The sequence below is a fragment of the Vigna unguiculata genome, chromosome 2, assembly GCF_004118075.2.
Source record: "Vigna unguiculata cultivar IT97K-499-35 chromosome 2, ASM411807v1, whole genome shotgun sequence".
NCBI classification, from domain to species: Eukaryota; Viridiplantae; Streptophyta; class Magnoliopsida; order Fabales; family Fabaceae; genus Vigna; species Vigna unguiculata.
The window spans coordinates 547,286-562,351 of NC_040280.1; the positions used below are offsets into that span (position 1 = coordinate 547,286).

Sequence of the window (15,066 nt, forward strand, 5' to 3'; positions counted from 1 at the left end):
TTTGACCCAGGTCGCTTACTTGTGGTAAGGGTGGGGAACTAGAACAATTTAAAGTTGAATTAAGGGTGTTCGACCCAGGCCGCTTACTTATGGTAAGGGTTGGAAACTTAAATGATTTAAAATTAAGTTAAGGGTGTTCGACCCAGGTCGCTTACTTGTGGTAAGGGTGGGGAACTAGAACAATTTAAAGTTGAAGTACAAGGAGTAGACGTGAGGTTAACAACCCTTTGTTTTATTCATGAAGTTCGAGATGCCTCGTTAAAAACTCCCTGGCCAAAACCCTCCTTAGGGAAAAAAGACCAGGTGAGGAAAAAGAGTACACCCAAGGTTACAAGTATTCGGTATAATAGATGTCTTAACTGAAATAAAACTTGAGATGGTACACATTCCATGTATTAGGTATCTCTTCGCCTGATAATTGTTCAAGCTTATACGCTCATCCTCCGGCATCTTCGCGTATTTGGTACGGGTCGTCCCAATTGGCGGAGAACTTGCCATCTTTCTTTTTTGCACTACGGGCCATTCTCCAAACTAAGTCTCCCTTTGTGAACGATCTTGGGCATAAGTTCGCATTATACTTTATGGTCGCTCTCTGTTTGGCAACTGAGTTGTGTATCTGGGCCTTTTCTCTGATTTCAGATAGGAGGTCGAGGTGGGTGCTCATGTTTTGGTGATTTTGAGCTAGGTCGTACAGTTATTGGCGTAGGGATGGTTCACCAATTTTGACTGGTATCATGGCGTCTGCGCCGTATACTAGGCTGAATGGAGATTCGTTTGTTGCTGATTGAGGGGTACACTTGTAGGCCCACAACACTTCCACTAATTCTTCTGGCCATCGACCCTTGGCGTTGTTCAACCATTTGTGCAGTTCTACTAGTACGACTTTGTTTGCTGCCTTGGCCTGTACATTAGTCTGTAGGTGTTCAACAGAGCTGGTTATATGTTTGATGCCTAGGCCGGTATAGAATTTAGCGAGTTCTTTGTCTATGAATTGTCGGCCATTGTCGGTGATGATCGTTTGTGGGATGCCATATCGGCATATAATATCTTTCTAGACGAATTGTTGGACCTGTTGGGTTGTAATGGTGGCTAATGGTTTAGCCTCTATCCACTTGGTGAAGTAGTCGATGGCTACTATAAGGAATTTTACTCAGCCTTTCCCTAGGGAAAAAGGGTATAGAATTTAGCGAGTTCTTTGTCTATGAATTATCGACCATTGTCGGTGATGATCGTATATGGGACGCCATATTGGCATATAATATCTTTCCAAACGAATTGTTGGACCTATTGGGTAGTAATGGTGGCTAATGGTTTGGCCTCTATCCACTTGGTGAAGTAGTCGATGGCTACTATAAGGAATTTTACTTGGCCTTTCCCTGGGAAAAGGGCTGAGAATGTTCATTCCCCACTTTGCGAAGGGTCACAGGGATAGTATAGAATGGAGCTGTTCTTGTTTTTGATGGATGAGGTTACCATGTTTCTAGCAGGGTATACATTTTTTGACAAAAGTGTGGCAATCGACCTCCATTGTCGGCTAGAAGTATCCGGCACAGAGGATTCTGGTAGTCATGGTTCGTGCGCCAGAGTGATAGCTGCATATGTTGGCAAAAGCAATACAAGTCTAAATGCTGAAGCAAGATTTTGATGATGATAAAAGAAGCCTGAAAGCCATTTGGAAGTCAATATGAAGAAGATGTGTTGTTATGTTTAAAGCTATCTTGTAAAGTGTAATTAGAATAGTTAGAATCAATATTGCACAAAGAAAATTCTGGTATTTCTCGAAAAATCAAAGTGATAATCGATTATCACTTAGGATAATCGATTATCTTGAGCTGAACCAATTTTTTCAAGAAAGCACTGGAATAATCGATTATCACGTCTGATAATCGATTATTTGTTCAAAAGAAGCTTTGAAAAACCTAGTGTGAGTAGAGCGATAACTTTTCCTGAGAGGTGTTCTAGGAGATTGAGTGCTGCTCTGTTGCTAGGAAAGCAAAGGTCAAGGTTCTCTATGTGATTCAGAGAAAGGTGTTCATCTCTTATGTGTTCAAGAGAGGTGTTTTCTTTCCTTACACTTTTACTACTTGATTGTAATCTGTTATTTGTTAGTGATTTAGTTAATCTCGTTCTTGAGAGATTAACAACTTGACGTAGGGTCTTTTGATCTGAACCAGTATAAATACTTGTGTTCAATCTTCTTCTCTTTCTCTTTACTTAATCTATTATTGTGTTTAAAGAAATTAATATTTGATTTAATCAATAAATTTTGGAAAAATTTTAAAGTATTAATTTTATTACTTAAAACCAATTCACCCCCCTCTTGGTTTTTGTCCAAACGCTTAAACATTCCGCTGCGTGATACCAACAGCATATGCCTTCGTGTAACTTTTTAATGATGTACTGGGCTTATTCGGTCGTGACACATTTGAGAAGCGGTTGGCCATATCCTCGCTTGTATAAGTCATCGCCTATCATTGTGTACTTGGCGGCTTTAGCAAGCCAACTTTTGTTGGCGTCAGGTGGGGGGTTACCGATTCGGATGTACTGGATGTAGCGGGTTGTCCGGTTGTCGGCTTGGTGTTGGGTTAGGGTATGACAAGTGTTTGTTGTGGAAGGGGCGGATAGTGTTTGCTGTAAGAGGGATCAATGTCGGCTTTTTAGCTTGGTGCTGGCCAGTTTGGATAATATGTTGGCTCTGATGTTTTCGGATCGGGGGATGTGCTGGATGGAGACTCGTTCGAAAGCAAATTGTATAACATTTCGAACCAGGTGATAGTATTGTAGGAGGGTGGGGTCTTTGATTTGGAATTCGTCATTTAAATGTCCCACTGTGAGTTTGGAATCGGTTTTCCACGTCAGCGTTTTGACGTCGACATCGCGGGCGAGGGATAGGCTGGTGAGGATGGCTTCATACTCGGCTTGGTTATTGGATGTTCTGAAGGCAAAGTGAAGGGATTTTTCGATGAGGATGTCGTTGGGGCCTTCCAAGATGATACCAACACCTGCTCCTTTTGGGTTTGAAGAACCATCAACGTACAATGTCCATTGGTCCTCTTCAGGGGTTTGTTGTAGATTGTTGACGAAGTCTAGAAGACATTAAGCTTTGATGGGGTCGTGGGGTTTCTAATGGATGTTAAACTCGGATAACTCTATGGCCCAAGACGACATGCGACCGACAATGTCTAGCTTTTGAAGTATCTTATAGATAGAGTAATCAGTTTTGACGATTATGTTGTGGTTTTGAAAATAGGGACGTAAGCGTCGCACTGCGTGTACTAAGGACAAGGCTAATTTCTCCACCATCTGGTATCTGGTTTCAAGATCTTGCAAGGTTTGGCTGACAAAGTACACAAGGTGTTGAGTGCCATCGACCTCCTGGACCGCGCAGCGCTTATGGTGTAATCCGTGGCGGTGATGTAGACGAGTAGATGAATTTGGATGATTTCTTGAGCAGTTGAATAATGGGTTGGGTTTGTTTGGCCAATTTAGGGAGGAAACAGGATATAACGGTTAGTCGACCAATGAGGCGTTCCACTTCTTTGACACTACTGGGGCTTCGCATCTCAATGATTGCATTGCATTTCTCAGGATTAGCTTCAATGTCGCGTTGTGTGAGCATAAAACTGAGGAATTTACCACGGTCGACGCCGAAGACGCACTTTTTGCGTTTGAGGTGGAGGTTGTACTGTCGTAATGCGGAGAAGGCGGTGGACAAGTCTTGAGCGTGCTGGTGATGACTTAGGGATTTGACGACCATATCATCAACGTATACCTCGACACATTTTCCCATTATGTGGCTGAAGACCTTATCCATTAATCGCTGGTACGTTGCTCTTGCGGTTTTGAGACCGAATGGCATAACTTTGTAGAAGTAGTTGGCGTCGTCTGTAATAAAGGTTGTTTTGGTCATGTCGGATGCGGCCATTGGAATCTTGTTGTAACCATAGTATGCATCCAAAAAACTGAGAACTTTGTTACTGGCTGCACCGTCAACTAACCAGCCGATGTTGGGTAAGGGGTAGGCGTCCCTAGGACAGGCCTTATTAAGATCCGTGTAATCGATTCACATTCGCCATTTGTCGTTAGCTTTCTTGACCAATACCACGTTGGAGAGCCAGGTGGTGTAATGGGCTTCTTCGTTGAACCCTGTGTTGAGCAACTTGTCGGCTTTAGTCTTAGCTACTAGTTGGCATTCGTCACCTAGCTTGCGTTTCTTTTGGGAGACATACCTGGAATCTTTTTAAATGGAGAGTTTGTTGGATGCGACTTGAGGGTCAACGCCGGGTAAGTCAACGGCGGACTAGGCAAAGAGGTCAATATTGCTGATGAGGGTAGGCACAAGGATTTCGCGCTGCGCAAGTTGTAAGTTAGTGCCCAATTTGATGGTGCGTCCATTAGGGAGTTCCAATGGTGTAGTTTCATCGACCAACTTGAGGCGGGCATCTCGACCTACTTTGGGGTCCAAATCATCTCCAGATAGGGCTATGCTAGAGCCGAGTGGACGCTCAACATGATTGGTTTGAAGAATGGGAAGTTGTGGGCGTAAGCTGGCCATGTAGCATTCACGCGCAAGCCATTGGTCGTCGTGGATGGTAAGGATATCGCCGGACGGGGATGGAAATTTCATGCCTAGATGAGATGTGGATACCACTGAACCAAGAGTGTTGAGGGATGGCCAGTCGAGAAGGACATTATATGATGTAGGCGCATCGACGACAAGGAAGCAGATGGGGATTGTCTTGGTTTGAGTGCCGTCACGAAAGATAGTGTGGAGGTCGATGTAGCCGCGGGTGGAGACTTTTGCCCTTGAGAAACCATATATGGGTTCATCGTATGGAACCACAGCGGTAGTAGGGAGCTGTAGTTTCTGGTATGTTGCCCAATAGAGGATGTCAACTAAGCTACCTTGGTCAATGAGGACCTTCTTGACGGCATAATTTTCCAACTCCACCTTGATGACCATGGGGTCATCCTACTGGTGATCGAGGCCATGGAAATCATCGTCTGTGAAGGTTTTGGGGGGCATGCAGCGTCTGTGGTGGGAGTGGGTGATGTGGTTGATGGATTGTAGATGGTGGAGATGTCTCTTTCTGGCTGATGAGGTGGATCCCCCACTAGCGAAGCCACCAGAAATGGTGTTAATGTGTCGCGTAGTGGGGGGTCAGTTGGGGCGATATCGGTGCGAGCAGGTTAGGGTCGCGGTTGGTGGGTTGCCTAGGACATTTGTCGCAGCGAGAATCGCGAGGAGGGCGTCGGTGGTCAGAACGTGAGGGGTGATCAAATCATGGAGAGTGGTCGTCTCTATGGATGAAGCGGCAGAAGTGGCCAACACGAACCAATTCTTCAATCTTGTCTTGGAGTGCTTTGCATTCCTTTGTGGTGTGGCCGTTGTTTCGATGATAGCGACAATATTTAGTCATGTCAGCATTTGGGGGAGTGGTCGACTTGCGTGGTGGTGGTATGAGGTCAGTTTGTAGGGCTTCGTCAAGGAGACAGGATCGAGGGACATTTAGGGGTGTGTATCTAGTGAAGCGGGGTTGTCGGGGCTCTCTAGGTTTAGGGTCAGGCCGGGAAGGTTGTGTAGGGGGGTTGCTGCTAGGGGTGGCAAAACGGGCTGGGCCCAACGGGCCAGCCCGTCAGCCCGTGCTAAAAGGAACGGGCTGGGTTGAAGATTTCAACCCGTCACCCCGTTCTGGCCTGTCCCGTCCAGCCCGTCAACTTGACGGGCCAAAGTACGGGTCAGCCCGTCCTGGCCCGTTGGCCCGTTTTAAAAAAATAAAATAAAATAAAAATAATTAAAAAGATTATTTTTTTAGATTATATATTTTAAATGTATAAATATATAATAGTATTGTAATTTAAATCATTAACACCTACAAATTAAGTTTGAATTATTAGTTATAATTGAATAATTTAATATGTAAATTTAATAATTATTTTAACTTATCTAATTAAAAACATTAACTAATCAATTAAAAGTTAAAATAATATTTTATTTGATTAAATATGACTTTAATAATAATTTAAAAACTAATTAAAAAAATTTGAAAACTAATTAAAAAAAAACTAGACGGGCCAGCCCGGCCCGGCCCGTTAGCCCGTCCTATACGGGACGGGTTGTGACTATTGGCCCGTTTCTGTTTGACGGGCCAGCCCGTCCTGGCCCGTTTTTTGACGGGCCACATACGGGCTGGGCCAAAACGGCCCGGACTGGCCCATTTGCCACCCCTAGTTGTTGCAGAGGGTGTATAGTCGTTGCAGAATTTTTTTATGGAGAGTTTGCATCTCTTCCATGCGGATGCAGTCCTCGGAGCAAAGCTTCAATTCATGCATGGAGGCGGGTGGGTGGAGGTAGACGTTGTTGGCGAAGGAGCCGGGTTTGAGAGTAAATGCCATGCATTGAAGTATCATTTCCTGATTAAGGTGTGGTATGCGAAGGGCAGCTGATGAGTCATTATTTTCTTCCATTCCACTAGCCTTTGTGTACCCATTAGACAGTTGATCAGTGCTTAATTGTTCATCTTTAGAGTGTTTTTCATCTGTTGGGCTTTATTGGGCCACTGTTCCGAATTTGGACTAATTTCACATTATTTGACCTAATTTTTATTTTTTTAATTATTTTTAGGTATTTGGGTGAAGCAATTTTGGAGCTTAGACATCAATATTCAGTTGAAGAGAGTCGCCACATCATTTCCACATCATTTCCATGTCATTTCCAGGTCAGTAGAGTGAATGGACCATCATTTGAGGCCCACAGTGGCATTTTTGTAATTTTGTAGCTCATAATGGTAGTTTTGTAAATACCAGTGGCAAGGGGTGAGGTGACCACGAGTTTTAGGTCATTCAACATGCACCAGCCGCTTTCTCTCCTTCTACACTCTCTCAAACCTCCATTTTTGATGTTTTTAAGCTTTGGAAAGTGACCCATGGAGGCACAAGCTAATTTTTCACGTTTTACATTCGTTTTTCACGTTTTATGAGTCTTGGACAGCACATTGAACTTGTATTCACGTTTTCTACACCTTGGGTATCATTTATATTGAAGTATTCTTATTTTTTGTTGCTGTTTTCGTTCTTGCACGTTTTCTTTCCTTGCACATTTTCGATTCCTGCACCAATTTAGGTTTTCTGCATCAATTTGCACTCATTTAGATGTTTGAATCAAAATTTATGTTGGACCCTAATTCAGATTCCATGAGGAACTAAGTTTATGTGTTGATTCTTTGCAAACAATGGATTGAAACCTTGAGATTAGTGTTTTGTTCGGTGGAGTTATGTTAATCACTCAATTCTGAATTTGCGTTTGGGTTTAAATGAAGAAACCATTCTATTTTTGCTTAATTTGCAGAGTGGAATCATTGTGTGTTCATGCTTAGTGAACTGTAGCATATTCATGGATGTGTGCTTTGCTTAATTGCACTTGAGTTCGAGTTAATTTGCGCTTAGTAGTTAATTCCAGTTCCATGAGAATTAATATAACCATTTTGAGTTGTAATCTGTGATTGGTGGATGTTCATTTGAAGCAAGGAATCAACGCTGCTTTTACATTGATTTTAGACATCTGCATTTAAGTTTTCAATTGTGTGTTGCATCCGTAAATTTGTCAAACCCGCCCCTGTGTTGTTTTGTTGTGTTCATCTGGAAATTGAAGCTTTGAATGAAAATGTTGGTCGTTGGGAGACGACTTGGTTCACTTTTATATATTGCATTTATTCTGTTTTAATTTGGTGGGGTACGGCCTCTATCAAATTTGGCGTCGTTACCGGGGACCAATCGTTTTGTTCAAAGTAAAATTTTTAGTGTGTTTGTGTTCATTGTTTTGGTGTGTGTGTAGTTCAAGTGTGGTTGAGTTGGTATATGTTCATTGTGATGTTAATGTTTTGTTAAGTTCAATGCCTGTTTCCATTCCTGTATGTTTCTGTGTAGTGTAGTGAATAGTGTCGCGGCATGCTTGAATAGTGTCATTTCTAGTGTAGTGAATAGTGCATGAATAGTGTCCGAATCTAGTATTTAACTTATGGATTTTTTTCTGGTAGCTACGGTGCTTGTTTTGACTTGAAAATTTTTCCCCCCACTTCTAAGACATTGAACTTGATGGGAAAAATAGCTGGAGCAGTTGGTATGATCTAAGTTGAGAGATTCAAAAAAAATTTGGACTGATTTTTAGTCAAACTTCAAAGGACCATAACTTTTGCTCTGGTTATCAGAATCACTATTATTTTATATGCATTTGGGGTGGAATTTCATTTCCTACCTTGTTAGAACTTGCTTTTCCAGTTTGCAAACTCAGCAATGTTTTTTGTGATTTTTCTTCATTTTTTTCCACTTTTGAAAAAAATTTAAAAATACTTGTACTTTGAGTTTTGATCTGATTTTTTGTGTGGGTCTGTTTGAGAATTGAAAGGACAATCCTACCAATTTTCAAGTCATTTGGAGTTTTTTTGAGTATACTTGTAGTTATACCCTATGTTATGCCAATATCACTAGAATTAATGTTTTTTGGTGAATGACTAGGGGAAACCTAAGTGAATTACAACCATTTGACCCTGAGATTGATAGGACATTCCATAGAGGACGTAGGAATCTTAGGAATCCATCTTTGCATGCTGAATATTCAGTGACTTTTCCTGACTCTTCTAATTCTTATCATATTCCTAACACTCCTCATTCCTTGCATTCTGAGCATACTGTTTATTCTGAGCATTTTGATTTTCATACTGATAACATGGCTCAACCCCCTCCACCTCATGAGAGAACCATGAGTGAGCTGACTGCACCAGAGTTCACTTATGATATTTTATGCATTCAATACCCTGAGGAGGAAGTTCCATATGTGCTAAAAACTAGTTTAATCAACTTGTTGCCAAAGTTTCATGGTCTTGCAGGTGAGGACCCGTGCAAACACTTGAAGCAGTTTCATGTCGTGTGTTCCACCATGAAGCCCGCAGATGTCCAGGAGGACCCTGTATACTTGAAGGCTTTCCCTCATTCGTTGGAGGGTAATGCGAAAGACTGACTGTACTACCTTGCACCCAAGTCCATCACGAGCTGGGATGACCTGAAGAGATTGTTCCTTGCCAAGTTCTTCCCTGCTTCAAGGACAACAACCATAAGGAAGGAAATTTCTAGCATCAAGCAGCAACCTGGGGAGACCCTCTATGAGTACTGGGAGAGGTTCAAGAATCTCTGTTCAAGCTGCCCACACCATCAGATCTCTGAACATATCCTTCTGTAGTAGTTTTATGAAGGCCTGCACCACATGGATCGAAATATGATTGATGCCGCAAGTGGTGGTGCTCTTGGTAACATAACCTTAGCTACAGCCAGGCAACTAATAGAGAACATGGCTTCAAATTCTCAACAATTTGGCACAAGGAGTGATGCCATAGTTGTTAGAGGTGTCCATGATGTAAGGGCAGCCGAGTATACGAAGAAGTTGGAAAGTAAGATTGATGCTCTTACCTCACTAGTCAATCAACTTGCTTCTAATCAAAGAGCTCCAAGTGCAAGAGTTTGTGGCCTTTGTACATCTGTTAATCATTTTATAGACTCTTGCCCAACATTGCAACAACAGGTTGCTGCTGCTGTTGCTGCTGCTATTGTTGCTGCTTCTTCTTCTACACCAGTGGATACCCCTCAGGCTTATGCAACTAATATTTTCAACAACAATAGGCCCCAACATCAACAATAGAACCATGATTTGTCAACAAACAGATATAATCCAGGATGGGGAAACCAGGGAAACCAACAGTAGTAGAACCAACAATTTCAAAATGTTCAACCACCTCCACAACAAAGAGTTGCACATCCACCACAAGCTGCTCCTGTTCCACCTGTACCCACACCAGCTCCTGCTACAGCACCTGCACCTTCTTCTTCTACTTCATTGGAGGAGTTAGTCAGGATGATGACCCTTCAAAGTATGCAATTCCAGCAGGAGACTAGGGCCTCAATCTAGAGTTTGACAAATCAAATGGGGCAAATGACCACTCAGCTAAACCAGGCACAGGCTCAAAATTTTGACAACCTTCCATCACAAACGGTGGAGAACCCGAGAAACGTGAGTGCCATCACGTTGAGGTTTGGGAAGAACATTGAAGTTCCCACTCTTGAGACTACACCTTCAAAGGAAGTTGACCCTGCTGCCACACATCAAAGAAAGCGTGATGCTCATGCAGCTGGTCCTTCCACATCTGGTGTGACTTCTACGCCTTCCACCTCTACTGCTGCACCTTCCATACCTCTTCCTTTCCCTCCATGAGCCATTCCAAGCAAAACGATGGAAGAGGTTGATAGGGAGATCTTTGAAACATTCAGGAAGGTGGAGGTGAACATACCTCGGTTGGATGCCATTAAACAGATTCCCAGATATGGAAAGTTCTTGAAGGAGCTATGCACGCACAAGAGGAGGCTAATGGGAAACGAAAAGATCAGCATGGGGAGAAATGTGTCAGCATTGATAGGTAAATTTGTTCCTCAGATTCCTGAGAAGTGCAAGGACCCAGGTACATTTTGTGTACCTTGCATCATAGGTAATAATAAATTTGAAAATGCTATGCTTGATCTTGGTGCTTCAATAAATGTAATGCCTCTATCTATTTTTAAATCTCTTTCTCTTGGACCCCTGCAACCTACGGGTGTGGTGATTCAGTTGGCAAATAAAAGTGTTGCCCACCTCGTAGGTTTGGTTGATGATGTTTTGGTTCGTGTTGGTGAATTGATTTTCCCTGCTGATTTTTACATTCTTGATATGGAAGAGGGATTTTCACATGGTTCTGCACCAATCAGTTTAGGCAGACCATTTTTGAAAACTGCACGAACCAAAATTGATGTCCATGCAGGTACTTTGTCCATGGAGTTTGATGATATTATTATGCGATTTAACATTCTGCATGCCACGAAACATCCTTCTGAGGATCACTTTGTATTTCACGTGGATATTATTGATGATGTTGTTGATGGACTTAATTCTGATTTCCACGCATTAAAACATTCATCTTTGTCTGAGTTGTCTAAATTTGCATGCATTGATGTTCTTGATTCTGATGCTGATTATGATGTGGATGATGTTGAATTTGAATCAGCTGAGTTTGACTCACTGGGTGCTGTACCATATGATTTTAATGTTATACAATCAAATTGCACTAACCATGTTGCAGGAAGTACATATGCATCTGACTATTATGCTCCAGTACAGGCTGTGGAACCCATTTCTCCCTCCCCTCTGGTTCCTGATATTCAGCCAGCATCCAGCACTCCAGAGTTGAAACCTTTGCCAGACAACCTCAAATATGTCTACTTAGAGGAGGAGGACAAACTGTCTGTCATCATTTCCACCTCCCTCACTGCTGAACAAGAGCAGAGCTTGTTGCATGTTCTCAAAAAGCATAAGAAGGCAATTGGATGGACATTGGCTGACATCCCTGGTATTAGCCCATCAACATACATGCACAGGATATTGTTGGAAGATGGAGCAAAGCCAGTGAGACAGCCACATAGGCGACTCAACCCTGTCATCTCAGATGTTGTAAAGAAGGAGGTGACATAACTTCTACAAGCTGGGATCATCTACCCCATTTCTGATAGTCAGTGGGTCAGCCTCATCTATTTGTTCCAAAGAAGACAGGCCTCACTGTAGTCAAGAATGAAAAAGAGGAGCTAATTCCAACAAGAGTGCAAAATAGTTGGAGAGTTTGCATTGACTACAAAAGGCTAAATCAAGAAACCAGGAAAGACCATTTCCCCCTGCCTTTTATTGATCAGATGCTTAAGTGCTTGGCAGGTAAGTCCCACTATTGCTTCCTTGATGGTTTTTCTGGTTATTTTCAAATTCACATTGCACATGAGGACTAAGAGAAAACCACATTCACCTGCCCCTTTGGCACTTTTGCCTATAGGAGGATGCCGTTTGGCCTATGCAATGCCCCTGGCATATTCCAGCGGTGCATGCTTAGCATTTTCAGGATTTTCTTGAAAAATGCATAGAGGTGTTTATGGACGACTTTACTGTGTATGGGTCCTCATTTGATGCATGTTTGGATAGTTTGGATAGAGTTTTAAATAGATGCATCCAATCTAACCTTGTTCTCAATTTTGAGAAATGCCATTTCATGGTACAACAAGGCATAGTATTGGGGCACATAATTTCAAGAAAGGGCATTGAAGTTGACCCTGCCAAGATTTCGATTATTTCACAATTCCCTTACCCCTCTTCTATGCGAGAGGTTCGTTCTTTTCTTGGCCATGCAGGGTTTTACAGGCGCTTCATTCAAGACTTCAGTAAAAAGGACCTCCCACTGTCCAACCTACTGCAAAAGGATGTTGACTTCATCTTTGATGAAGGATGCAAAGAGGCTTTCGGTTGCCCCTTTATAGAAGAGAGGCAACCGAAAGAAAAGGGAAGGAAAGAAACGATGGTTACCGTCTAACAGAAGGTTCTAACGGCGAATAAGGGAAACCCTAACGGAGCTCTAGGTTTGGAACCGTGACTGGACGAAACATAACCAAAATGAAGAGCAGCTCCTTCATCAACCCTAACGGCTTGGGACAAGTGCAGGTGGAAGGCGTGAGGCTCGTGTGTTGATGAACATTGAAAACCCTAATCAGAGTAGCTCGCGTGATGTGTGATGATGAAAGAATGTTGGGTGAGAAATGCTGGAACCCTAGCTGCGAATGTGGTGAAGACCGAACCCAATTGTCTGATGAAATTGGGCTGGCAAAAATCCATTAGACAGAACCCCGAAACTCACGAACTAGGCTGGTCTTCCATAAGTAATTTCAGAAGCCCAAATCACATTAAAGGCACGCTGTAACAGATATCCTGAACTTTCCACTTGATCACAGTATAATCCTGGAGAATTGGGCTCGACCCAATTTGAGTGATGCGGAAGTTTGATCAGCTTAAGGTTTCTCGCGTTGCTGATTTTGGAGACGCCTAATAGCAGCTCTCACTAATGCGTGATTCTGAAATGGTGCAGATTGGGCTTCGGCCAATGACACTGAGCATGAGAAATGGTTGCTCTAGATTAGTGTTGGTGTTCAGATGAAACAATTTGAAGATGCGTAATTGTTGGTGTAAAGGAAAGTTGGGCCGCAGGCCCAATGTCAACTCTTCATTACTTGGCAGCTTAGAAAATAGGCTACATTTAGCAAACAAACCAAATTAGAGACATTTATTTAATTAAAATAAAAGAAAATAAAAGAAATTAAAAAGAAATGAGCCTAGGCGTTGGTCCAATGCTATAAGCCTTATTGGGATCACATCATCCCCTCCCCTCCCCCTTAAAGAGGATCTGTCCTTAGATCTAAAGGGTTATTAAAGGCTCACAACAACCAAAATAATAGTACCCCCAGGATCAAAAACAAACCTGCAATAGTCATCAAATAAAATAGAATTAAAATCATAAAGACCATGTAGTGAAATTAGATGGAAAATTTGTGAAAATGGGCCTTTGAAGGTTGAAAAAGATGGTATTAAGCCCACTTCACAAAAGAAATGTTTCACACTTTGACTAAGATGATTGTTGAAAAGAATTTTAATATCAAAGTGTGTTTTGGCAAAACAAGTTGAGGAGGATGAAATAAAGAAATGAGATGGAGAACAAAAATTTTGAAAAGAAAACAAAACAAAAGATTTAATGGAAAACGGAGTAGAGTTTAAAGATGGAAAAATGCCCTTTGAAAATGGGATCTTCATGTAAGGAATTGGTGAAGAATTGATCACCAAATCCCTAACACAAAGTTCTGTTCGCCCTTTTGAAATACACTTTAACTCTACCACTTGTGATTGTTTTGCAAGATTACTCTCTTGTTTTATTTTCTCTCTTTCCTCTAATTCTTTTCTCTCATTCTCTTCTTTTGCTTTTCTTAGACTCTCCTCTTTAGCCTTTTCTTCTTCCTCTCTTTTTTTCTTCTCATTTATCTCTTTTTCCTCTTGTTCTTGTTGAGCACAAAGCATCGCAAGCTCTTCTTTTTCTCTCTTCTTTTCAAACTCTCGAAGCTTTCTAGCTTGCTCTCTTTTGTATTTTTCTCTCTTTCTTTGTTCACTCAAAAGCAAGTCTAAATTGTGGTTAAAATCTTTTTCTAGTCTAGAAAACTTAGCAATGTTTTGGATGAATGCATCCCCAATGTCAATGAAGTCCTCTATCCTAGCTTGTTGTTCTTTAGTGATCCTAAATGAAGAGGATATGAAATGTTTCCACATGCATGTTTTTAATTCATAAAATGTATTGATGCATGATATTCTCCCCTTTTTCACTAGATATCGCCTCTCTTGCCACCAATCAAATGCACACACGTCCTACAAATCTAGATGTAACATGCCTAAGAATGTCTATATGACTATATTTACTAAACAAGGGTTGCACCAATTTTTCAGTATCCCACATCCAATCTTTAAATGATATTGGTCCTATATCTACCCCAAAGAATGGAATATCACTATGAATAGTTTGATGCAACTCATGACTACCATTATGCCTACCTAAATGCACACGGCTAGAAGAAGAAAAACTCATTTTGAAAAACTTTTGACAAAAACAATTTTTCACAAAGTTGATGAATTTCTAAAGAGAAAGTAGTGGAAAAGAGCTCTAGAGATACTCCCAGGAAAGGGAGGTGAGTCACATGGACAAGCTTAAGAACCAAGCCTTTCCTAGCCAGAGATCTCTAAAATACTTTCACAAAATTTCTCAATAAAAATACAAATGAAATAGATTGTAAAAAACAAATTTGACAAAGTGTGTGAAGAGAGTGAAAACTTAAAAGACCAAAAGAAGATCAACTAGGTGTTAAACACATTGCACCTAGATATCACGGTGACCTAAAACATAAATGGCAAACACACAAAGCACACAAAACCTGGACATTAAAAGCATAAAACAGAAAACATAAAGGCGAAAAACATAAACTAGACGAAAATCCTAAGTGAAAATTCAAGTGGCCGTTAGAACCCCTTGAATCTCACACTACACGTTTAAAAACTATTACAACCCAAGCTAGGTTGGGATTGCTCTAAAGCATTTTCCCACCTAAGCCAAATAAAACAAAAACGGAAACATCAAACGA

General features: G+C 41.5%; 1 non-coding gene across 1 annotated transcript; it reads right to left on the reverse strand.

Annotated features, from left to right (window-relative positions):
* Positions 1-9,106: 9,106 nt before the first annotated feature.
* On the reverse strand, positions 9,107-9,213 carry LOC114174766. Its single transcript, XR_003602728.1, has one exon. It is a non-coding gene; the product is annotated as a small nucleolar RNA R71 (small nucleolar RNA).
* Positions 9,214-15,066: the final 5,853 nt, after the last annotated feature.